Source organism: Accipiter gentilis, chromosome Z (genome assembly GCF_929443795.1).
Source record: "Accipiter gentilis chromosome Z, bAccGen1.1, whole genome shotgun sequence".
NCBI classification, from domain to species: Eukaryota; Metazoa; Chordata; class Aves; order Accipitriformes; family Accipitridae; genus Astur; species Astur gentilis.
Window position 1 is genome coordinate 66,599,357 of NC_064919.1, and position 26,206 is coordinate 66,625,562.

The 26,206-nt window shown below is 42.9% G+C and overlaps 1 protein-coding gene across 1 annotated transcript in view; it reads left to right on the top strand.

Moving 5' to 3' along the window:
- Positions 1 to 10,540: 10,540 nt before the first annotated feature.
- ELOVL7 (ELOVL fatty acid elongase 7) overlaps positions 10,541 to 26,206 on the top strand; it is a 32,285-nt gene continuing 16,619 nt past the window's right edge. Inside the window, exon 1 of the mRNA XM_049795393.1 lies at positions 10,541 to 10,553. The gene's annotated coding sequence lies outside the window, so the exon portion shown is untranslated. The remainder of the gene's footprint in view (positions 10,554 to 26,206) is intronic.

Genomic DNA, 26,206 nt, shown 5'->3' on the forward strand with positions numbered 1-26,206 from the left:
AGCCATAGTAATTAATTCAGTCCTTTCTTTGTGTCACAATGACATTATATCTGCTGAGAGAGATTGCAGCTGCATTCATACATATGAGCTTGTGTAGCTTTTGAGATTTTTTATGTATGTAGAACTTATTACAAACAATACAGACCAAGATCAAGCCAAGAGCAGCCTGGAAGACAAGAGCCTGAAATGTCTCTGAAAACCTTGACATAAGTTTAAATTTCGATTCTGTCCTCTTACTGCATCTCTCAGTAGAAAAGGCAAGCACAATAAATATAATAGCGGTTTACCTCAACCACAGTAAGTCTCTGGAGAAGACAGTAGTTGTCAGGAAGGAAAAAGAGTGGGGAGAAAGTTTCAGAGTATTCTTTAGAAATACTTGAGAAGCCATGTTAGAATCAGAATAAAAGACCGGCAGGCTCAGTTAATAGTTTTCTACTATTCAGCGGTTAAGCTTTGAAGAGAAACTATGGGCTTCTAAGAATACAGAATTCTTCCCATGCTCTGTCTAAAAATCATCATTTTATGTGTTTGTGGGTGTCACAGGCACAGAGAAAACAGTACCTCAGGTGCAAAACGGGTCTATGAATGTAGGTCTTGCAAACTTCACTAAAGATTTAGCCCCAAAAATTTCTTCAGCTGAAAAACATCAGACTATGTGTTATTCCATTGTAACGTGCTAATGCAGAAGTAAAAATTCATGGAAGAGTAACAATCAAGGAAGTGTAAGCTTTTTTTTGAAACACTGGGATCTTTAAATAAGATTCAACACGCTGTAAAGAGTTGCATTAATCTCAGCCAGTCTCTGTTTGAGCTGTTCTTATAACTCACTACTTTGCCTGTGGCTACTCTAGAGTAAGTATAAAGGCATGTCAAAATGGGTGGAGATAGGAAAACAAGTACACTTAAAAGGATTTTTTTCTCAGCTCCCACCTAAGATTCAAATAATGCTCTGCCATCTGATAGGAAGCCACATTCCCACTTCCACCTTTTACTTTTGACCTATTTAAATTCTCAGCCCCAACAGTAAAGAAATAGGAGGAGTGAAAGAATGACAGCACCTACTACGAAGTGTGCTGTTAAGACATAATGCTGTTTCATGCAGTTGCCTAATATGTTCCCAGATGCAGTTGTTGAAGATGACAGGAGTGCCTGGGAGGGTGTCCTCAGTGGGACTACAGGCTCCGGATATACCCTGTAGCAACAACATACCCTGTTGCATTTAAAATCTCTCACTGGCAAGTCTAATTTCTCAGCTAGCACAGGGAGATAGCGACAGTGATCTTTTTTGCAAGAAACCATTCGGTTCACTGCGTTCAGACTAAAAGTTTCACTAGTTTTGTTTGTTGGGTCTTTCCCCACCTTCCTTCCATACTGGCCTTAGACTTCTTCACAGAACATTTCAGGTTTCATAGCATATTCTCCAAGACAGAATGTGTTTTTCCAGTCACATTACTATTCATATCTTTAAGCCTTGCATTGAGACTCGCCGATAGGTCTGCTGCCCTCCTTTAAAAATGTAAAGAAGGCATTTTTATCTGCAAAAACTCATTGTTATGAACTGTTGCAAGTGACATTTATGGTGAGTAGTACTAAAGGAATTTCAAGCACTTCATAAAAAAATCAGACTACTCAGCACATCACTGTAAGCATATCACATCTGTATCAGCAGTAGTGCTGCTTGTTAGTAGCGTCTACCCAAAAGACACTCTCATGGCTGCCTGGAAGATCAAGGGAAGTATGGCAATGAAAATGCATCTGTGTTGGCCTGCAAAGGGGTGCGCAGGGTTTTTTCCATGAGACACTAATAAAGCCATGCCAGTAAAATCCCCCAAAAGGAGGCAATGCCTAGCCCAATAACAGCTCAAGCAACTGTTCAATAACCTCATGGGGTCAGCTTCTCTCCTCTCTCCCTCACTCCTGCCATGGTGCCAATTAAGTACAGCTCAGCTTTGCCAGGCTCAGCAGCCTGAAGAGTGTTTACTCAGCCCTCAAGGAAGCTTTAGTTACTGGCTCTGAGTTTGCTGTTCCTGTGGTTATGCTACTACAGACACTTGAGCTGGAAAGAATAAAAGGACTTCAGGTATGTTTATGTGAACTGTTGTGATAGTAGTGTAAGTGTGTGAACATTAATCACAATGGGAAGGCATGTGTTGTCTTGCTGGTGCGTGGTGCTGGCTCAGGTACTTCCTGTGAAAATGTCAGACTTGATTGTAAAGGTTTAAGAAAAGAGGGATACAACAAGAAATGCCTTGAATAAAAGTTTCTGTTATATTCTAACACTGCTGACTTCATCATGGACGAAAAGATAGTGATGTGTCTGCATGTCTGTGCTAGCTGCTCAGGAGCGTGTAGAAAGGATCAGAATTTTTTGTTTGGAGAGGGCTAGGGATAGACTCATGTAAGTGAATGAGAACTGTTGAGCACAGCTTAGCCATTTGCGCATGGGATTTTATTTTCACTTTGTTTTGTTGAAACCTTAAAACTTAAGATTGTGGGCGCTCTGCTACCCATTGGAGAGAGAGTAACAGGTACCAAAGAGAGAAGATGGAAGAAAGGGAGTATATTCTTGATGCCTACCTTCATGGCATGAACTTGTCAGCTGAGAGGAAGAGGAAGGCCATGGGCAGAACTGATCAAGAAAGGGTTTGAGGGTAAAGTTGTTTGTGTAACAACACTGTGAGTTGCGATCTGCATCATCCACTCCAGGCAGAGCACTGAAAGGACCAGCCTACTGTAACAGAGTTGTGCTCTTCCAGGCTTTTGCGCTGGGCAGATAGATAGCTGAACAGAGAGGCTCAGTGCATCGACTGCTGCACTTCTTACTGGGAAATTGTGATTTGCGGCAGCTTCAGGGTTAGGTGTTTAAATTAAGAAATACCAGAACTAGTTATTCATTCAACTCTTACTGCTCTTTCTTATGCCTATGCAAGATGATGGTTTATCACTTAATATTACTTTCAGCCATTCTTCTGGATCAAAATATACAATAACTCCAACTCTTGGCAAATTTTTGCTGATAATTATTACAGAGTTTATGAAAATTTTCTGAACCAATGGACTTGATCCAAATTCTCACTGACATAACTAAGACAGGGATCCACCATGCAGGGAAAGCTGTCAATAAGCAGAAAACTAAGGCTTGTTCAGCTGCTTTACTCTCTCAGCATTCTTCTTCTTCAGGGTGCAGCATATAGCCAGCATTTTGGGTCTTGATGGTTTTGGTTTTCTTTAGAAGGAAACTCTTGAGACAACTGGATATATTCTGCGGTAGAATGCGGTTTCCTTAAAAACAATGTTTCTCCCAAATAATAGGGGCAAAAGATCAAGCTGACAGCCTCCTTCAGGAATCCAAGCCTGATTTCTGTAAGGATAGTGTCTCTATAAGAAATTGTTTCCTAGCTTACTCCGAAAGTTGAGTTTGTACACATTTCCCTTATTTCCTATCTCTCTTGCACAGTTTCAGATCATTATTTCTAGGTACTAGAAGACTGTAACCTGTCCTAGGAAAAAATATCTTTAAGATGCTGCAGGTTAGTCCTTGTAAAATCTTACCATGCAGCTATTTGATTTAACTGCTTTGATCAGTGTCTACCTCACTCCAAAGAGAAGCATAAATGGCCTTCCTACTGAGAGTGGCAGACAGTGCTTCCAGTTAAAACAGGTCTGTGACTCTCCAGCATTTTCCCTGTGACTGCCACACTACTTTGCAGCACACCTGCAGCATCTGAACATGCACTGTGAGGCTGCAAGTTGAGATGGGCTTTTGTGACCCTAATAGGTTATGGATGTAACTGCAGACCTGCACAGTACATCCTTTCATAAAGGAAAGCCATTAGGTGTCCACATTTCTATATATAGAAGCATGATAATGGAAGATGTCATTAATAGCTTTTGCAAATATTTTGAGGGAAAAAAAAAAAAAAGTGAAGAATTTTTTTGCTGTTGATTTGGGTGGGGTTTTTGTTTGTTTTCTATGTTTTGTCATTTGTTCTTTTTGCTTAATTTCAAAAGACTAATTTAAAATACCTGATCTGTGGTAGTACTATGGGTATGAGAGACCATTATTGAATGTAATGTAGATTTCTGTTTGATTGTTTGGTAATTCGCTTAGGAGATTTCTTTTCCAGGAATCGTTGTCTCACAGGTCTTATATTGCCAGTGAAGAGGCTCAGTTTCAAAACTAACCTGTTATTGTGTGTAACCTAGCTATGACAACACAGTACGAACTACAAAGACTCCTCCATCATGCTGCAAGATTCAAAATTTGTTGAAATTCCCAGTGTATTCTTCTTAGCATCTTATCTAAAAATTGATCTAAATTAGCAAGTTCTTAATCAGTTGGTTTCAGCTGAATTTATTGGAGCCCTTATTAGGAAACTGGCAGTACTTATTTTAACCCATTTGAAACATATCTTGCCTACAGCTCCTTTTCTGAGTGTTTTGAAAAGCATGTCTGCCGCAAGGCTATTTTCCCATGGTTTACATTTGCTTGAGCATGACTGGGTATCTTCAGTTTCAGAGTAATTTATTAATCTGTGGCCTGTATATCAAGCACAGGTGACATTACTGTCACAGGGAGAACAGGGACAAAGATAGCCTGATTTGTCTGAAATCAGATGGGAATCCCAGCCAGGGAAAGCTGTAAAGTATTCACAGAAATGGTGTGGCATACCTCGTTCCCTTTTCCTAATCTATTTCTTTCTTTTTATTTTCCTGCTCTTCTTCCCAATCCCATCTGCAGAAAGTTTTATAAAAATATAAAAAAAAAAAAAAAAAAAAAAGAAAGCAAAAAATCCATGAAAGACTTAGGTTTCCACAATGCATTGTTAAATACAGGTAGTGTGACCAAAAATCAATTTTGGAAAGTAATTTCTTGGTACAGTTTTATTGTAGTTTTGCATCCTATGAGTACTGGCATATCTGTCAAGGCAGAATGGACTGTGGATTTGTTGTAATTAATGGTAAAGCTCCCTTTTCTGGTCCTTTGTTTTTGTTCACATCTCAGAGATCGACAGAGAAAGGAAAGAGAAGCTGCTTTGCTGTTAGCAAGGCTCTGCAATTTAGTAGCATTCATGGGAATTCTTGTGGACATTGGCATGAGAAATATGAGAAGAAACAGGAGAAAAAAGTAGATGGTTGGTTTCTGAAGAGAGGGAGGTGGGTTTTCAATGGCTTCCTCAAAAGTTTTGTAGATCTCCATTTCTCACTGTGATAGTTGCCTGAGCCTTGGCTGTCTGAGTATGAAACAAATGAAACAACTGAAGGGCTCTGGACTGAGGGTCTGTTCTCACTCCTTTACACAGGTGTACCACCTTCGCAATGCATTCTCACAGTAAAAATGTCTGGAAACTGGCAAAATTAGTTGGAGCTCTTGCATGGACACTGAACATAGCAAAGAGAACACTCTTTGACAGGCATCCCTGTCCCTTCAGTTCCAGGAACATGACAGCCCATGAACTCCCAGAGCACGGCCTTTTCACTAGTGAGGGAATAGAAAATTATGTGAGAGATACAGCTGTCTGCACATGTCTGTGTGATCACATGCTGCTTGGATAAAGCAGCTGTCCCTTTTGTGTTCAGACAAAATGCCATCAGCAGCTACTCTAGCTCACACCTGAGAAAGATCTTGCTCTTATCCTTGCAGATGTTGCACAGGACATGGCATGCTGTGGTGACGTGCACAGCTAAGTCTTCACTAGCACCTAAGAGTTTCCCTAGGCTATACTGGTTCATCTTCAGCTTGCCTAATTAACTCACTTGCTTCTAACAGCACAAAACAAACTTTAGATCAGATAATAATCCTCACTGATTACTCTGATTTAGAGGTGGTGTAGTTTGTACTAACAGCTTATTGTTATCGATCTTCCCAGAGCTCTGCATCCTTCTGGTGTATTTCACCATGATGTACCTGCACCTGCCAATTTGGCCAGCTAAAGCCGATCAAGCACAGTGCAGGAATTCTGCAGAGTTAGTATTCACTTCTTTGTTGATTTTGTTTGATTGGGGTTTTTTTTATGATACATGTTAGAATGCTTTTGCAGTCGTGGAGCAATGCTCTCTAAAGGGAACTTATTTTTCCAGACATGTTTGTGCACCCAGCTCATGTGTGATTATGGCATAATGTTGTGATCCAGGCACAAGAAATGGACCACACAACCCTCCAGCATCCTGAGAAGGTTACTGCTTTCTTTAGCTTCGTCTGTGTGAGCTCCTACAGAAAACATTTGCTCCCATCACTGTCAATAACATATACAGGTAAAATTTGACTTATGAATGATATAGTAATAAATTTTGTACAACAAAACAGTTGGTAGATACCATCTGAATTAAAGTTCTCAGCTGTGAAAAGCTGTAAGATGTTTTGGGCTCCAGAACAGCCACTGCCTGCAGTATCATGGAATGTGCTTTGAGTGTTCATTCACTGGTTATCCACAATGTACAACAAGCATTTAAATCTTCGCATTTATGTATTTTTCAACTGGAGATTATATTCACAGCGTTAGTGAGGTTGGCTCTTTTTTTCACATATTGTTTTCAGAGATGGGACAGATTAAAATGAAAAATCTGGTGAGGCAAGGTTATGGGTTTTTGGGAATAGGCTGGCCAAGTATGTTGGCTTTGGTTTTCTCATTACGTTCAGTAAGGCTTCTTGCCTGACTGCAATGTACTTTTTGCAGGTGATTTACTTCTGGTATAGATTGAGTTGCAGCCTGCATTTAAGCAGTACACTCTGAAGAGGTGTGTCACTACCAGGTTTCATTTGAGAAGCACAGTGTGTATGTAATAAACCGTATTATATAATGTGTGTGTGTGTGTGTGTGTGTGTGTATGCATTATAAGTACATTTATATCTACAGTATGTTATGTATGCGTATATAATGTGTATGTACTATAATAATTATAATAAAATATAATACATAATAATAAAAATATATACACACATATATAATAGAATGTATATATCACATATGTATGTCATATATATATGACACCATGACACTACCTCTGTTAAACACACCCTTGAAAGACATTTTTCATACACTTACTTACAATTATTGCTTCTACTTTTGCAATAGCCATTTTTTCTACTTTTGGAGCACCTTCCTTCACTCCTGCCTAGCATCACCAGTCTCAGCTGTGTAATAGTAAAACAATTTTTTTATGGTAAGGACCTAATGATTTTAATACTGTTACTTGAGATAGGTGGGTTTATATGGAAATTTCCCTATCTGAATAGCTTTGTCACATGTGCAAGAATTTATCAAATTTGCTGTTGTTCAAATGGCAAAACTGGAGCTCAACTTGTGACAGGTAAATGTGTAACTGTTGAAACAGAGCTGACATGACACTGCTGCAGTAGCTTGCGGTGGGTTTGTGGTGTCAAGAAACCATGCAAAACCAGTAACAGCTACTCACTTCTGTACAGTTACCTGCAGTGTATTTCCACAGAGAGAGGGAGAAACCTCCTTGCACAACCCAGCTCATCCATAGATGGATGAGCAGGACTGTGTCATCTTCTCACCTTGTGCCAGAGCAAAATTGATGATACATGTCTGAGGAGGAATTTCTCTGCCATTTGGAAACTGCTTCTGGAAGGTCACTGCCAGCATTACACAAGGACCCATGCGTGGCTCTCCGGAACAGACATAGGCAGAGAAATGTGCAGAAATGCCCCAGCTACTCAAAGGACACTGTTCTGGCTCAGAGGATTAGGTAGAAAAAGCAATTTTTTTCTGCAATAAGCAGTAAGCAAAGTCTGAAAGTAACTCCAGCCGGAAAATGGGAAGGGCCATGGAGGGCCCTTTTTTTCTCCAGTCCAGTTGCCTAACACAGTAACATGCTGTGCTGCTACAGCTGTGGGATGCAGGCCACTTGCAACAGAGTCTGCCTGGGACAGGTTTGGCAGTTGTGACTCAGAACACCAGTGCAGGTGCACAGGCAAACCAGATGTTCTCCAGGAAACCAAAGCTTGCAAACAAGATTTGGGTTATGTTTACATCTCTTCAAGATTGGTATGCAGATACGTGTTGGTGTTCTTTGGATGACTACTTTGCTTGGTTACAGCTCTTACTATTACAGCAAAAGCTCCCAATGCTGTTGGTGCACTAGGAAGCGGCTCCTGCGATTCTCCTGCTGATTTGAGGCTGATCAGCCCTCAAATACAGTCCTAGAGAGTACTCGTCTCTAAAAGACTCTTAAAACACAATCTCATCAACAGAATGACAGTCTAAACATCCTTTAGTCAGTGGAAGAGCAGCATCTGAGCTACCCAGATTCTGGTAAGGCGACAAAACAAGGAAAAGCATTGGTTGGCAGTATTCATGGCAAGCACAGTTCTTCATGCAGCGTAGACCGGGAGTTAGGTCTTCAGTGCCTTGTAAAATCCAGAGAGCTGTCTCCAGTATCTACATTCATTTCCCTCTTGCCCTGTTCTTTGATGGTGAACGCAGGGAACTTAAAAGATTACTTAAATTTACAGTAAATCTCAAGCGCAGCTTTCGCGGGCTAAGCACTGAGAAAACCTAGTTGCTGCTAGCTCCCTCTTTTACAATTTAAATGCCTCTAACTTCCTGTGTGTCTCTGCTTTGTGTGTGCAGGGCACAGCTCTCTCCTTCATGCTGCCTTTCCCTTGCTGCATGTTAATCATTTACCTGCCATGAGCAGGTCAACCATTATTTCTGTCCTCTCCCAACCCTCACAGACTTGCTTTAATGATTCAAATTACCTTTGCTCCTGAAGTGCATGGAAGGCGAGGCCACTTACTCTCTTTATGGGGCTCCAAAGAGAGAAGGGCTGTTGCTAAGAGAGTTGGCACCAAATGTGTTAGAGCTGTTAGCTTGCATCTGGTAATTGTTGTTATTTTTTTCCATTAATGACAACAGCCTTGCATTTTGAAGTCTACAGCTGACCTACTTACTTTTTATTGTTATGCACCCCAGTGTCCCATTTTGTCTCAGCCAAGGCAGCCCTATCAGGCATGGCAAAATAGGTATTACAACACACGAGGAGTATTAGTTGCTTGCTGAGCCACAGAGCCGCATCCCTCTGGACAAGTCAAGACTTATTAGTCTTAAGGCTCCCAAGGGCTCTGTCTGAGCAGGGATGTGATGTTTCCTAAGGTCTGTTTGTAGTTTTTCTTGCCTAATGTCTTAGAAAAAATGGTTTTGAACCAAGAAATCAAAGACAAGGTTCCAACTCCTGAAAATAAAGGGGCTGGGGGAATGGGGTGTTTTAATTTTGTTTAGTGATTTTCCCCTCCTAGGTGAGACATACAGTATTGCTCAACGGATTATCATATTTCTACATATCCCTTTTGGCCAAACCCAGTGATCCTATTAAGATGTCCTTTCAAAAGCCCCAGGATTTCCTCAGCTGCCATAATCCTAAAAATTCCAATAGGAGCATGAAGCAAATCCAGAAGGTCGAGGTCTTCCTCCTCCTCCTCACCTCCAGCCTAATCAATAGCTCGGCGATGGGGAGTTTCTACAGGATCTCTGTGACAAGTTACGTTTCTCCATTCCCATCCCACCACCTGTTTCTCAGCCTCTCATTTCCACCCTGATAACAAGCTTTCTATGCTGGTTCTGCCTCTTGCAGTCTCGAACTCCTGGTTTGAGCTTCTTGCTGTCCCCCGAGTCAGAGGCCCCCTCTGCACCTACACATTGACCAGGTATTCATTCCACAGCATCAGCTCGCAGTCCCTTCACCCTGCGCTTTTCCGCACATGATAAAAAGGAGTTTGCCTCTCTCCTTCAGTTTGCCTTCCTACCCCTGCTCCTTCCTTTTGCCTCTTCTTCCGACTCAGGCTATCATCCCCGCGCTCCAGAAAGCTGTCACTTCCAGCCTTCTGTGCGCTCCAGCGACACACTGAAAGGAGGCACCTACTTTACGCGCTAGCGATCCCCCGCCACCTTTCTGTGCGCCCCATACTTCTCCAGGTGGGAGCCACTGGGGCTCCCCGCCTTCGCCCTGGAGAGCGCCTAAGGGAGGAGCGCGGCCGCCTTTCGGGGCCGAGAGCGTGCCCGCCCTAAAGCGCTGAGCTAAAGCCCACCCGTTGCGCCCCGCTGTCTGAAACGAGGAATTTTTGCGCCGTCCCAGCGTTGCCCCGAGTGACTCTGGGCTGCCGCCGACCCCGGAGGCGCGTCCAGAAGCCCCCCCCTCCCCCGCCCCGCAATTCGCGCTTCCCGGCGCCGGCCGACAGCGCTAGCGCGACGGAGACCTCGGGGCGCCCTGCAGAAGCCCCCGCACGCCGCAGCAGGCGCGGACCCCCACGGCTTTCCCCTACCCCGGGCCCCGGGCCCGGCCTCCTCTCGCCCGCCCCCGGGCACCGATGTCAAAAGGGCTCCGGACCCCCCGCTCCGCCTCTGGGGAGGGGGCGGGGGAGGCAGCGCCGGGGCCGCCGACCCACCGCCCGCCCGGCCCTGCCGTGGGGGCGGGCGGGGCCGGGGGCGGGGCCCGGCTCCGCCCCCGGCCCCGCCCCCTCCTCCCGTCCTTCCCTCCCGCCGGCCGCGCCGTCCCGGCGCGCAGTTGCTGCCCGGCGGCTGCGGGGACAGGTGGGCTGCGGCGGCGGCGGCGGGACGCGGGAGCGCGGGGCGGGGGAGGCACCGGCGGCCCGGCGCGTCCCTCCCTCCCTCCCTCCCTCCCTCCCCCTCTCTCTCTCTTCCTTCCTCCGTCCTCCTCTCCCTCCATGCCTGCCTGCCTGCCGCCGCTGCGGGCTGGTGTTGGGAAGGGGACGCGCCGGCGTCCTTCCGCGGGGTCTCTGCCGCGCGTGGGCGCGCAGGGCTGGGCGGGATGGGGGTGGGCCCCTGTGGGGATGGGTGCCTCCTGCCCGCCTGCCCCCCCTTCCCTCCCCCCCCCCCCCAACTCCCTGCTTGCGCCCGCATCCCCCTGTGCCTCTCCCGCAAACCCCCGGCTGTGCCCCTTCCCTCCCCACCGCCGTCCTCTGGCTGCAGCCGCGTCGCGGGTCCCTGTCCCCACCTGCGCCCCGCCGTGCCTTACCCCCAGGCCCTCAGGCTGTGCCCCGCGGTGCCTCTTCCCCCAAACCCTCTGGCTGTTGCCCCGCACCCCGCGGTGCCTCTTCCCCCAAACCCTCTGGCTGTGGGCTGAGCTTGTCTTCATGCCTTGAAGAACAAGTCGCACCGAGGATGGGGCATGGGGATGGCCTCCACCTTGTGCAGGAGGCTGCATCGGGAATGCCTGATTTTTTTCACTTATTCGCTTATTCCTGAAAAATACCGTTTCCCCCTAGAGAGAAGAGCGGTCCCAGGTGTCAAGAAATGGAGGCTTCTCTCTTGGGGGGGAGGGGGGGACGGGGGGCAAAGGTGGGAGGCAGCCAGGGGAGAGGTGTGACCCACTTGCTTAAGACGACGATATTAAAATGTAGGGCTGGAGGGATGATGTCTAGTCAGGGGTTGTCTGGCAAGTCAAAAGGGCGGCTGTCTGGTTTGCTACCACCTTCCTCCTCCTCCTCCTCAGAGACAGGTCTCCCCCGCTGCTATGCGTGGCGGGTCCACCCTTAAGGACTGGCAGCCCCAGCAGCGAGGCCGTGAGCCGAGGAAGCAGGTGGGTGCTGGCTCGCATGGCTGATGAGGCTACATTGGGCTAGTCTTTTGGACTTGCCCTTTGCAACCATGGATGTTGTGTGTGGTGTTTGAGCATTTTGAGTACATTGGTACTTAATGTGTAAACATGTTTTAGGTGTGTCGATACTTTGGTTGGGTTTTGGGCATCGCGGCCACTAAGATAGAGTTGTATGGTGCTCGAAAAGGTGTAGCGAGGCTGCAGACCAGCTCTTACTGATTTCTTTGCTTGCTTGTGTAGGAAATCAAGGTAAGTTAGCTAAAGCTGTTCAGACAAACCAGTAACTTCACAGCTGTGTATGGATACCCTCTTCCTTACTCCACTGTAACTCAGTCTTTCCCAGACCTGTGCGTAGGTTTGTACTGAACATTGCCATGTGGGAGAAGTTTGAACGAGTTTTTCTGGTTGTTGGGAGCAGCCTGGGAACAGCGTGCAGCCTGACTTAATCTGCTCCTTAGCATCTGAGGTGCTGCCTGGGAAGCATTCAGGCTGCCTTGGACCTGCCTCGGGTAGAGGTAGTGTCGTTGCTTATCATCATTAGGCAGTGTGGACATACCCTGAGAATGCTTCACTGAGGAATGGGAGTGCTTGTACTTACATGTTTCCTTGAAGAAAAAGTACAAAGACCTAGGATATGAAAACCTCGCCAAACATAGGCTTAAAGTCTTCCTAGGCAGCACCTCTGTTGCAAGTGCGGGGAATAATGCAACCTTATGGTATTTCATTATAATGTGTAAATCTACTTTCTATTAAACAGTATTTATTTACCGGTAGAGTGAGGCAGGTTATGGTGCAGGAAGCAATATTCATGGAATCTGTTGGGAAAGATGCCATGGCATTAGTCAAGTAATACATGCCAAATAGGATTTAACTAGTTATGAATCTCACTGAATACCATGAAATACCTGTCAACTAATTACATACTAGTAAAAGAACCGATCAGGAATGTTTCTGTATCCTGATATGACTTGATGGCCTTTGCTGAGTGTGCTCCCCTTGCCGTGCTGTGCCCTTCCTGGCTTTGTTTCACTCCACTGCAATAAACCAGGAAACTTTTTTTTTTCCCTACCTTGGACTCGTGCTCTTCCTCTTGAATCTACTTTGGCCTAGTGCTTCTGGTTTAATGCTTATCTTATCCTTTCCTTTGGTCCACCCCTGTTGGGTTGCTTAATACACAGATTTCTGGAGGTGTGGGCAGATGTGGAGCAAGGCAGAGGCGTGAGCGGTGCGTGGGGTGGGCACAGGAGCGCGTGTGCGGTGAGGGAAGTGGGAGGACGTTGCTTCTGTGCTGTGTTCAGGTGTAGGAAGTGGAAGGGAACCGGGATGCCTTCCTGGATCTTCGTTAGCTGCTTGTGAAATCATATTTCTCGTATTCCGCATCTAACTTGGCAGACTTCGGGTGGCATCTCTCCCTCCCTGATGCCGCCTTGGCTTAGCATGGCTGTCAGGGGCCACCGCCCTGTAATTCCCCTGGTGAAGGCTGGTGTGAGCTCCCTGGTCTGCCCTGGTTGAAATGAGATAGTTCAGCTCCTGACTATGGGTTAAACTAGCCTGAATCACTTTGTCTGAAGTGGATTAAGGACCATTTATAAAATATGGGTAGTATAAAATATGACACCTAGGCGAGGATTAATAGATGGGGTGGTGTCATCTTCAGTGGCACAGCATGGCGTTATAAAAATAATTTTATAGCCCAACACTTATATCAACTTCAGGCTGGTGGCTGTCTGAAGCTTTAAACTGCTTCCCAAAGCCTCGGTAGCTGAAAAGGAAGAAATACTCCATTCCTCTCACTATTCTTGTCCCTTGCTGCAGCTCTTCACTGTTCTGGTTTTCTTTCCTGAAGTCACAGCAGGTGACACACAGGTGTGGTGTTTTTATCAATTTCCCCATTGCCCAAGTGCATATTAAGTCTGAGAACTGAGAGGTTTGATTATGTTTTTCTCTATTGCAATTTATGGGTGCTTCAAACAGCAGTCCTGGTAGGCCTTTTTGACTATTTAGGAGGAAGCTGGTCTGTGCTTGGAAGCTGCCCCTGAGGCGGAAAGGGGTGGGAGCGAAGCACTGGGAAGCTCAAACAGAGGCTATTCCACCACTAAGAATAGTTGTTGCCATAAAATATATTTAAAGCATCTCACAAAAGCTTCATGGTTGTTTTAGGTTTAACTTTAGGATCTTTCTGCTCACTTAAAATTATTTTATGTGTTATTTAAAAGTTGGGTAGTTACTCTGCATTGCTGGGCAGTGCTAGGCAGCAGGTCCCATGTACTTGTCCTGGGGCCTTCCTCCAGTACCCAGGCTCAGTGCTACATCTAGAGGGCAAATGCAGCCTAAATGAAGAAGAGTAAACCTTTTACTCCTTGAAAATACCAGATTATTGGAACAAAAGCATAACATTAATAAAATAAATAATTTATTTTGTAAACCTGATTGTACTTTTTAAAATGTAGTTCCTTTAAAAGGCAAGAAAATGAAAGCCAGAGGGTCATACAATAGTTTTATTTTCTGTAGCCTGTTGTCACATGTTCAATTTGTAAGAAGTTTTGCAAAGTTGCAAGTGATGTAGCAGTTAAGAATTTTTTCTATCCTTCTGATACTTAGTTGAAATCCAAAAAGTAAAAAATTGTTTCAGCTGAAATTGAATATGTAAGCTTATGCCAATGGGACACACCAGAGTAACTCAGGTGTCTCTTTACCTGTTTTTTGTTTTAGTGTTTAATGCTGACCATTGAACTGGAAATATTGAATAGGCTTGGCGTTTTTTTGTCTCTTTTTACTAAATTCATGTATTAACGTGCTTTCCACATGTCTGTTGATGTATGTCTTGATTTAATTTTTTTCTGCATGTATTTTGCTATTTATGTTCTGTCTGCTTATGATGGTTACACAGAATATTTTATCAGTGAAGATGTTGACTAGAAAAGACCTATAATTAGCTCATAAATTGAATAGTGTGAGAAGAATACACAGTTTAGATCAGCACAGGTTTAAAAGCGTCTTGGTTGTTAGCTTGGCTCTGGATGAGAATCTGAGGAACTGCATTTCAGTAGCATTTTTAACTTTGAAATCTTGAGCTAGCACACAAAATTAGTCTCTTAAAAACTACTTGTAAAGCCTGTCCAGCCCAAAGCAACCTCTGGGTTCCATCTGCAAAGTGGCACAGATGTCACAAGGAGGACAAATATAGGTGTCAATAAACTCTGTGAATCATCTTATTTGCCAGGAGCAATGGTATTTAGATTGCCCCTCTTAACTGTGTCAGGACTGTATTACTTGTCGCAGCAAAAGCAGTGAACACTGACTCTTATCTCCACTCTGCTCATGATACCAGCTTAGGCTGATGTTGTGGTTTCACCAGCATTTCTTTCATCCTGGGTGCTTTTGCCCTTGTGTCACCTTTCTGTTGTGCTGGTATAACCCTTGCTGAAGGGTGTTGAAAAGCAGTGAGGAACTGGTCTGGGTTTAAAATAACCTTTCCTTTTCTGTGAGGCTGTCTCCCCTGCCCTGGATCTGTTTCCCAACCTATTTTATTATGTGGCCAGAAAAATGGTTGTTCCAGCACAAGTCAAGTGTGACATAGGAGCGGGTATGAGTAATGGGGGGAGAGGTTGATTAAAATGACATTGCTACCAGTAAAAGTGCTCTTGTGATTGCAAACTTACCCCGAAAACAGTCAGACTTGCTCTGCTTGAGCAGACTATGGTCAAGAGAAGCTGCTTGTAGCAGCTTTATTAATTCCTACATGCTGCCTGTGTATGTTTGATTGTATTTCAAATTCTTTTTAGTTTGGATTATCTTTTATATTGATATGGTGCCTAGCACACTGGGCCCTGTGCCTGGAGCCTCTATTCAAGTTTTGGTTTTTTTTTTTTTTTTTTTTAAAACAATACCTTGCTGAATGTGTGTGAATATGAGCATAGCTTTGTATGGTGCGCTGTTAAAAGAAATAGTATACACAGTACAAAAAGTTGTTAAATTTTGACAGGCATCTCCTGGACTGGAATTCAAGAGAATGGTCCTATCCCAGGGATGGCATTCTGGGTTTATGGGTATGTCTGAGATGAAAATATAGCTTACTAAGAATAACTCTATTTGTTTCATTCTTTGTTTTCTAACAAAAGAAGGGGACAACTCTTGCTGGAGTTTGAAACACAAAGATCAGTTTGTTGATTTGGAACTAATTTGCATTGTATCATCAGTCCTGAAATGGCTTAAAACAAAGTCACAAAAACCTGATTCAATGCTTCTCTGTACGCTTTTAGAGTATGGGTACAGTTTGCCTTGGTACTGTGCCCCTTCTTTCAGGAAAGTTATTTGAGGTTACAAGTAGTTCGTTTGTTTGTTTTTTTAAATTTGGGTTTGCTTGATCTGTTAAAAAGTAAAGTGCCTCAAAACTGTTACCAGTAGTTGAAGCTGATGTTTTCTGATACGTACCTGAGCAGAGTGCAAGGTGACTGGGAAGGAGAAACTTCTTGGTTTAGAAATGGTGTCACTGGTGGAGGACAAAAGACCTTTTTGAGGGGGGAAAGAAGTGTTTCTGTTTAGTTAAGTTTTGAAACACAGTATTTGTTAAATATATCTAATTTTTTTGGTAAAGACTTTACAGCCAATATTTTCAAGTGTTTTCTTTTGGTAAAATGTTTTTTTGTATTGTTTTTAATGAAAAGGTGTTAGCTGAAGCATCAAGAGTATCAGGGTTATTGGTCAGATATTATTCTGTTAAGTAAATACTGCTGTGTTTGTTTACGATGTGACATTAGGAATAGATGGGGATGGCAGCATGGAAATATCTATAGTCTGTTCGGAGAAGTAGTAGCTGGTAATGTTGCCTTCTCCTGCACAGGTGAAAATTACTTGCATTCAGGTATACTGCAAGTGAATACTTTAGAGTTTTTAACAGTATTGCATTTATAACATCCACTACAAGCCCTTTTTTGTTTCTTTAGAGGTACAGTGGGACATATCTGCATTAAATACATTCTTTAATCCCTTTTGTGGTCAGAGTTCTGTGGCTTGTCTTTTCAGTACTGAAATAAAAGATTCACTTTTGAAACTTTAACTGTACAGAATGGATCTGACAAGCTTAATGAAATTATTTTAATGCACTTTGGAAGTGCCGTGTCCACCCTTGTCTCTTGTGACTGAGATGTGTAGAAGACAGCGTGCACAAAAGCCAGGAGGCTAATGGAGTAACCTCAGTGTTCACTGTCAGCTTTGAAATTAAACCTTTTACAAACCCAGTTGTGAGCTGTATTCCTCAGAATCTGTTACAGCTATTAATTCCTTTGGTCACTTGCATTATTACTGTTGTGCTGACAACATTGTTTCTGTAGCACCTTTTGTTCTGTACCAAGTTAGGTTATTAAAGAGGAGTCTGCTTGAGTTTGCTTTTACACGAGGAAGTGATAAAACTGTAAGGCAAGGCTGCAAATAGCTTTATGCATAGCTCTGGTGTTCAGGAAATTAACTTATGTTAACTTCTAACCATGGACATGACTCTTACGTTTTGGAGAAGGGGGAAGGTTGGGAGGAGAGAGTGCAAAACATAGAAACACTGTTAGAGCTCTCTGAGCCTCCCTTCAGCATGTCCTTTAATGAGTGTTTGAAGTCTTGTGGGGTAAAAAATCCCCCAGCTGGATTTCAGATCATCCTGAAACTGCTTCTTATAAACTGAAGTGGTCCACTTGATCAATTAGGGAAGCTTATCTGAAAGTTGCAGGAAAAAAAGGTTCATGAACATGGCCTGGACCACACCAAGTTCTGGTTTGATCTGGAGTTTTTCCCAATCTGTTGAAAAGAGGCTGCTACTGTATTATAAAACTGAACATCTTGGATATCCCATTTGAACTACATTCAAAAGTATGGGATGGAAAACTACCTCTGGAGCTGTGGAAATTGTACTGTTTGGTGTTCTTGCTTTTATCCTGTAGAGACTTTACGTGTATCCTTGTGAAATGTGATTGCATGCCATCAGTTGCTTTCATCCAAGGTGCTGGAGCATCAGACAAAATTGAATCTGTACAGACTTTTGTGATAAACAAGGGAGCTGCTTTTACAGGTGGTGAAATTATACAACCTTGGCTTTCTTGTTGAGATGACAGCAGTGGGAAGAGGTCCAGTCCTCCATTCCAGTCAGTGGGAAAGCATCACGCTTTCTGGGTATAGTGAGCAAGATGAACCTGCAGTTATATAATGTATGTGGAAGACGGTGAGTGTGGGTGAAAGCAAATTCCTTGATTTGAATGTGAACAAAAAATCATCCTGAAGTGAGATAGAAGAGGAAGGGTGGAGATAAACCACTGTGCTCAGAAACCTGTTTGAGTGATGAGGGCTGTGGTGTTGCTTTAGGTTCAGAAAGTGGTGTGTGGCTTGGTAGTTTTGCATAGCAACTGGAATATTGAGCTGGCATCCAGCACTTCAGTTTTGTTCACAGCTTTGCTGTGCTAACTGGTGGAAAAGATGCCCCTTTTTCTCTGGTGACTGAGTGTTCCATACAAAGAGTGAACCAAACACACTGACTTCTGCAAAGCACTGAAACCCGTATGTGAAAAGTGCTATCTAAGACTTTTTTTGGTAACTTAAATGCATAGTTATATATAAGCCTAATCTTTCTGTGTGCTGGAGGCAGTCCAGTTTTCTTCTTTTTTTACTGCTGTTGCATGCTGAGTAGACTATTAGACAATTGTCTGTTTCTTGTATACTGGTGTTTTACAGGAACATTAGTATTAGGCTGAGTACTCTGCTGCTTGCCAAGTTTCTGCGCTGGAAGTAGTATTGTCTCCTGTGTTATTCTGATGTGGCACATCCATTGTCTAATGCACTTTGTTGATGGGATACATTTTTTTGAGCTATTTGTATTTGGCAATCTTTCAGTATCGGAAAGAGGAAAAAAACCAAGTGCAGTCGAGTTGGCCAGATGTAGCTGGTTCATCCCTACATGCTGTCTGGCTGAGCTGATCTATTTTAAACTGCAGAGATGTCTTGTGGTCCTGGGTGGTCTCTGAATGCTTGGAAAGGTGGTAGAAACTACATTCTACTGTAACAGTGGAAAATACCAACAGAAGATGGAAAATCCTTACAACATACCTGTGATTAAACCTGTGCATTAATGTGGTGTTTCATTCTGTTCTTCTGTGAAGTTACTTGGTGGTTTAAGCTGATTATGAAAGCTCTGCTGTTACAAATTCACAGCCTGCATAATGCTGCTTTATACACTTACTGTGCTTCTTGAAAGTGCAAAATAATGAAGACTTTTAAAAATTCCTTTTAGCAAAGGAACTAAGGCCTAGCTAACTAGATGTGGAGCAGAAGTAAACCTTCACAGCTGTGTAATGTCATTAATATACTTTGCCCATAATATTAGCCTCTACTTTGCATTTTTTGTTATGCAGACTCCTGCATGTTTATTGCTTAGAACTTGAACAAAGAATTGATATGTTTTTAAAGTTGGATTTTTATAACAAGATCTGGTTTAAAAAATGCTGTAAGATACTTTTGCTAATCAAGCCAGTTAATGTTTTTAGGTGATGGAGAGTTTTGTTTTCATGTAAGCTTTTGAGTTCAGGTTGTTGTCTGAATACTGTCTCATGCAGCATTGCTTTGGCCTTGTAGCAGCCTTTTTCTTTTGCCTCCATAGGCCTTTGACTGCTCTGAGTCACGACTGGATGTTTCCTGTCTGTAATGCTTGTAGGCAGCTATGAATGCTCCTATTCCATACTGTTTGTTGAGACCTAGCCCCCAGGGCTTTCACGGGAACCCTTTGGAAGTCCAACACTTCTACAGTCCTTAGAAAGGTACCTGCACAGCAAGTGGGAAAGAGTGTTTCTGGAACTGCCATTAGTACTGAGTCAAAGCAAAGGTGATCCCATTCTTGTGTTCACACTGTGTGCCCAACCTCTGCCAAACTGGATCACCCTCCAAGGGGCACAGTCACATCAAAAGGCAAAGGTGTTGTGGAAAGTTATTTGCCGTGAGGTAGTTTAAACAGCATTTGAGATGACTTGAGTGGTACCCAAAAGCTTACTCAAATTTCAAGCAGAATCAAACAGGATTTTATAATATACTGATTTCCATGCATTCATCCCTGGACTTTATAAGAGTAATGCAACCTTGGCAAGTGGATTTGACTACAGGATGAGTCTGCAGGGTCATTTCCTCCAGCTGTCCCTAAGTTTAGGCATCAGTTTGCTGTCTGTTCTCCATCCCTCTGCAATTCCTTCCTTCAGTACAGACTACAACAGGCGCTTACTGGGAAACATCTGGCTTTTCCACCTCACCTCCATTTCTGAAACTTTATTTCACTTCTGCAGTAACTCTGGTCAAGTATAAACTAATTATTTCTCTTTTTTAAAGTGGAGATCTTCTGTGAGATGCAGGAGAAAAAACAGGGGTGTCAGGAGAAATTAGAAGTCTATCCATGTTCTTACTGCTCTGTTTAGTTGTTCTGGCTGAGAGGCCTGAGTCTCCAAACAATGGTATAATGTACCTTCATGGCTGCCTGACACTAATACTCATGAGTATGTGATTAACTAGTTCTTTCATTATGCTGAAGAATGTTTATTTAAACAACAACAAAAAAACCCCCAAACCTAAGGCCTTTATATCTCACTGCTATCCATCAGCTCTGGACTGGAAAGATTTAGGATGTGGCAGTGTAGTACCTTCCTGGAGCACTCCAAAAAGCACATTCACAGCAGCAGTTGGTGTTCCAAGACTGAACCTGGGAGCAGCAGCTTTTTTTCTGATACTGTCAGCACGCTTCCTTGGGAAGGGAACAGCGTTCCGAGACTTTAGTTTAAAGGAATTATGTTCCAAGTGTTTTTAAAATGTCTTTTGTCACTCTAAAGCTCTGCCATCAGCTCTCGCTGTGCCTGTGTCGCACTTCCCAAAGTTCAGGGTTGCACTGTGTGGGTCGTTGTAGAAGGTGCCAGCACAGCTGGTTCCAGCTTTCTTTTGAAAGAGCCTCCTAGGGAGGGTGCAGTTGCTGATGTTTACAGTGTTCAACAGCATGTCTGCTATGCTGCATGGTAGCTTAGAAAAAAAAGGGGGGAGGGAGGGGAGGGTGTCAGTACTAGGTCAGCTGCCTTTAAAATTTATGCCTGCCTAATGCAATGCAAGCAAAATTGGAGCAGAAGGAATGCATTATTTTGCTGCCTAGGATATTGGCCTAGGACCCAGAGGGTGGTGGGTAGGTTGAGCAAGTGCAAGGCAGTGGGAAACAATGGTAAAGGAAATTAGCCCATGTCAGCATTAGAGTGTGGTGTGGGAGCAGTTCAGCTTTTGTAAAGCGCTGCATTAAAGAGTGAACAAAATAATATGTTGCAACACCGCACCAGCGTTATCAGTGTTACTACTTACTAATATTCTGAACCCAGCAAGATTACAGCTGGTGCAATAAAAGTTCCATAAAAAGACATTGACTTTGCAATGTCGTTTTGCCACGGCAACTACATTGAGAGTAGCTGAGTTGATTGTATGCTATAGGCAAGATGTGACTGTAGAAAAATACTATTTCTTTTGGTAATGATTAATATTTTTCACTTGCTCACCTTTTCTTTCTTAAGGCGAATATTGTGTTCTTAAGGTAAATATATGTATTTTTATCTCACCTTCCTATGAAACTCCTTTCCACTGTATTTTCATGTTACAAAAGACAGCACAGTCTTCCTGTCTTTGTCTACCACAGGTGGAAATTTATGGTCTAATTTTTATGTATTTATTTTTCTCTAGTGCTGAATAGCTACAGGTACATTGCCATTGATTACTTGGTTACAAGATGTCTTTGGAAATAAGAAGGCTTGTATGCTTTTTTCCATTGGTATTGACTAGATGAGCAAGATGTTACTTGTGCAACAAGTCTTGTTCCCATTTCTTTTAAGGAGTTTTTGGAAGCTGAAGTCTAGGTCTGCATTTCTCTTTTTATTCTCCACTTCCATGGAGTGCTCCCCACTGTGACTATTTAGTGACAGTTTACGTCATTGTTCTGTTAAGTGAGGGGTAAACACAAACTAAGTTCTTTACCCCTTGGTAGCAAAATGCTTCTACTGTAATTAATTGGATGTATGAGATTCTCATATGCATTAACCCTTAACTGTTAATGAAGATAGATGATATGATTGAGCTGACTCAGTGACTCAGGTTGCCACTGAAGGAAGGGGATGGTCTCATTCATGTCCATTCTCATATTTTGACATGAGTAAATTTAATCAGGCAGGTAGATACAAGCAATAGTACTCATAACCAGAGCCAATTCTAAGCAATCCTACCTGGATGTTCAAGAATGATACAGACCTGGGGCAGTGGTATCACAGTGGAGAAGGAGGGAGAGCTTTAGACTCATCACAAATCTTGACAACCTTAGCTGAGTCTGTTTTGCTTTTCTGCCCTTTGTCAGGTATATTTGGAAGGTATTGATAACTGATAGGAGGATGCTCTTACCTGCATTCCATATGCTTCACCTTAAAAGGAGTGTCTGGTAGAAAGCTGAAGAGTCTTACCAAAGCATTCAAATAACTACAGTGTGTACTCAAAACAAGTAATCTTCATCACAACAGTGAAACGAAATTAAATGTCATTAGTCGTATTTTGTGTATGCATCCACAAAGCCCCTTTGTTTTAGTCTTATAAAATGCAAACTTTTGATGTTATCAGGCATCTTTGATCCCTTTCATTCAAAGTATTAAATTAGGACTTGCGCTGCCTCTACCTTTTTAGAGCTTACCTATATATCGTGTCTTAAAAACAGTATACTTCCTATGCAGGTTAAGAAGCCCAGACTGTGTTATCTTTGCAGTGCAAAGAGTTTAGTACAGAGTTTTATATTCTGGATATGCTTGGTTACTAACAATGCATATGCACTTTAAAAACATCACAGCTGTAAATAATTCTTACATACATTTATCAGAACTGTCCCTACTGTAGAGGAAAAAAAGAGAATGGGTAACAGCTCAGCATACGACAAAGATGTTGGCTTGTGGAGGGGTGAACGGGGATCACTGGGTGTATGAGTTAGCGTGATTGGGTAGCACAGCTGAAAATACTAGGTTGTGTTACTACTGTCTAGCCCCTGGTTCTTGTTTTGTGAAGGTCTGTTTAAAGTGACCCAAAGCTTAGTTAATCTAGCCTTGAAAGAAAAATTGAAATGCTGCAGAAAGTTTTCTAGTTACATAATAAGCAAGGAGGAAAAGGAGAACCTGTTAAGTCCTTTGGGTAAGGATGAGGTTAACTGGAGTTGGATATGGCCCCATTACTAAATCAATATTTTGCCAGAGGTCTTTGCTAAGAGTAATGATGTATCATTATCTAATGGAAGTGAGGTTGCATTAATAGGTGAGCCTTATTTTGATTTCTAGGTGAAAGTTGTCATATGATATGTGCCACAGGGCTCACCATGCAGGCAGGGCTAGGTGACTTTGTGAGCTGGCATCACTGAGCTGGAATCAGATGTAAAGGAGCCAAGTGCCAGTCATGCACTGAGGGACCAACAAGAAGAGCTTCTGTCCCAAGATGGGTGCAGGAGCCACTCACCGCAGCAGAGGAGTAGGCAGGTGATACTAGCTGGCTGCAGGATGGCTGACATGCAAATGCTCAGGTAAAGAGTTTTGGGTAAAGGCAGGGGAGCACTGATAAGTCAAAATTCTAGGAGCTTTTTCCCACTGCTTATGTTTTTGCTTTTTTTTCTGAAACATTGGGAATACGAGGAGAGAAAACTGGGGAAGATACAATGATGTCCATGGTGTTCACTTCCCAAGTGAAACCGGGAATCTTTTCAGAGACCCATCCAGACTCTTTCTCATACTTGAGTCAAAATGATGACTGGGTTCAGACTTGCAAAGAAACTTCCTTCCAGGCTATGATTGCAGAAACTGTTAGGACTTGATGTGTTTTCTGCATGATGACATTAGTCCCTAGAATCACTTTCATGTGCATCACTGCAACCCTAGGTGATGCATTTAAGATATTTAGGATATTGGTGATGCCAGATCTTTTCCTGCCTTACTGTAGCACAATGTAATTTTTGTGGCTTCGGTTCTCATGTTGTAGAGTGCCTCTTGTGGCTTGTGATGGACAGAGCGATGACTTGCTGAGGTGCAGTGTGAACTTCTTGACTACAGATCTAGTACATGATTGTCTATGAGTATGCAGGACTGGACATGGTGATACTGTGTGCCCTCTACATGATTTCATTATCAGTTAAAGGGATCTATGACAGGGCTGCTGCTTCCACCTTTCTCCTTGCCTGCAGCATCCTGGTTCATGTGTCTCAATGTTTCCTTTGCACGACCCTGTTCAGCTTTTTAGGTCTGAGCTGACTGAGAAAATAACTTTTTTCTTGAACGACTAAGCTTTCAGTTGGGTCAGTGAGCTGCTGTGACTTATCCTGCAGCTGCCTGAGGACCAGGCCCATCAGCAGTGATGCTGTGGGAGTGCACACTGGGGCCTCGCTGTTCAGCTGTTGCTGGTAATTGATCAATGTATACGGACCGGGAGAATGTCCATATGATTCTGGCTGGGAGTTGGGCACAAAACAGGGCTGTACCCCTGAAATAGTTCCCACAGGGAGGGGCTTTTCTGTGCCTGTTGCTAGTGTTCAGCCTTGCTGTGAAGTCTGCAGTATCAGTTCTTTTAACAATTTATAGGCAGGTGTGGAAGGAAATACAAATTGGTCTTTATTTTCCACAGCATCAGAATGAGAAATCCTTTAGTCTGGCAGAAACCCAATCTGAAGTGTGATTGAAATGAAATGTGTTTTTACTAGTTCTGCTGCTTACAAACTACTTTATTCATGTAGGTAAACAACAGATTTCATGCCAGTTTAAAAAGCAAAACATTAAACAAAGAGGTACCATATAAATCATTCAGTAAGGGTGACTACACAGGGTATTAGATCTCTCACTGAATACTGCCAATGGGGAATTTTACAAGTAGATGTTTTAATATAGTTTCTAAACTTTTCATCTGTTTTTAAGATGTCCATTTTTAAAAAAAGGAATTTATATTTATTTTGAAATTTGCTATTCTCTCCCCAATGTCTACTCTAAAATGTACATGCAGAGATTGCTAATGTACTCTGAGGTGTTAAGGATTTGTGTTTTAAAATGAAGTCACTTCAAAGACAAAGTTTGACATTGAATCAAGGTTACAACTAATTAATACATCCATAAAAACTTGGAAATTTCTTAAAGTATCTCTCTTGCATAAAGCTGCCTTGCCTGCCTTTTGCCACTCACTTGGGCAGAACTGTCATCTAGCAGGAACAGTGTTTACAAGCAACATTATCAAAAAAAGGAAAGGCCACGTAATGCTAAACAGGATGTAGACAACTTGCCTGTGAGATGAATCTTTCAAAAAAATGGATTGGGTGGCTGAGAGAAGGCATCAAGAATCAGGGAGGTGATGAAAACTTCTCACAGGGAAGACCGTGACAACAGGCAACACCTGGCCAAAGTTTAAAACTTTGTTGCAGAATATAGATGAGTAATCCATCTAATGTAATATGCAGTTTCTATTTGTTTGCCATGTGGCATAAGGGAGTAACGTAGTTAACATAACTGCAATTATGTAAGCACACAGCCTTGGGAAATAGGAAGGGCAGAGCTGGTATTTCCCAGGTAAAGCTTAAGATACCATTTGTGAAACATCTCAATTTAATTACCTTCTGAACTTCAAGAGCAGAATTAACAACAGCATACCAAGTGATTCTGAAACAGGAAAGTTTCATAATTGTGCCTGAATGTGTAAGCCAGTGTTACTGTCATGTCTTAAGCTGTCATTTTGAAATCAGACTGGCGTGGGTCAATGCTTTCTGTGGGTTCTCCCCATCTTCCAGTGGTCTCTGTGGGGTGGAGGGTCTCCCTGTCATTACCTGCTTGCCAGGCCAGGGGGTGATGCTCCGGAACCTTTGCTTTTGGGGTCTGCCTTGGATGGAAATTATCCCCTTGAAGTCTGTACTGTATTGTCATATTCTCCAGTTTTTTGCTAAAGGGTCCCTGTAAAAGTAGCTTGTCTGTCTTTCTAATAATTAGCTGTGCTCTCCAATGCAAATCCTTAACTTTAAGTGTTTTAAGTTCCCACTGAGTTTTAGAATTTGTTTTCTGGAGTGACAGAGCTTACATTAGATTGTTTCATTTTGCTTGGTTGTCTGTCAAGTTCTTTTGTTTGCTTGTTTTGTTCAGTAGCCATCAACATAAAACACTTGTAAAATCACTGCTTAAAAGCAAATCTTGATATCTGTTTTAATATTTAAAAACTATGTAGGGGGAATAAATGAGCATCAAGAATGGCAAATATCTTTCATGTGGGTTAAGCAAAGGAATGTAAGAAACTTGTTGTTCTCATTTAAAAACAAGGAATGTTTGAGGCATACCAGTAATTCCCATTACAAGAATCACTAACAGTTTTGTGTGCTAACCAAACTTGAGCACTTCCAACAACTTAATACCTACTACTTGTCATCATGAGGCAGTTTCATATGTTTTGCTGTGGTATTTGTGGCAATTTTGGCTGGTGTAAATGATCGTATCATCTACCCTTGCCTCTCCAGTAAACATAATGGTCCAACTTGAAATTGGTTCTGCCAAGCTGTATGCCGTAACTCAGCTGCAGGGGACCAGAGGCCAGCAAATGA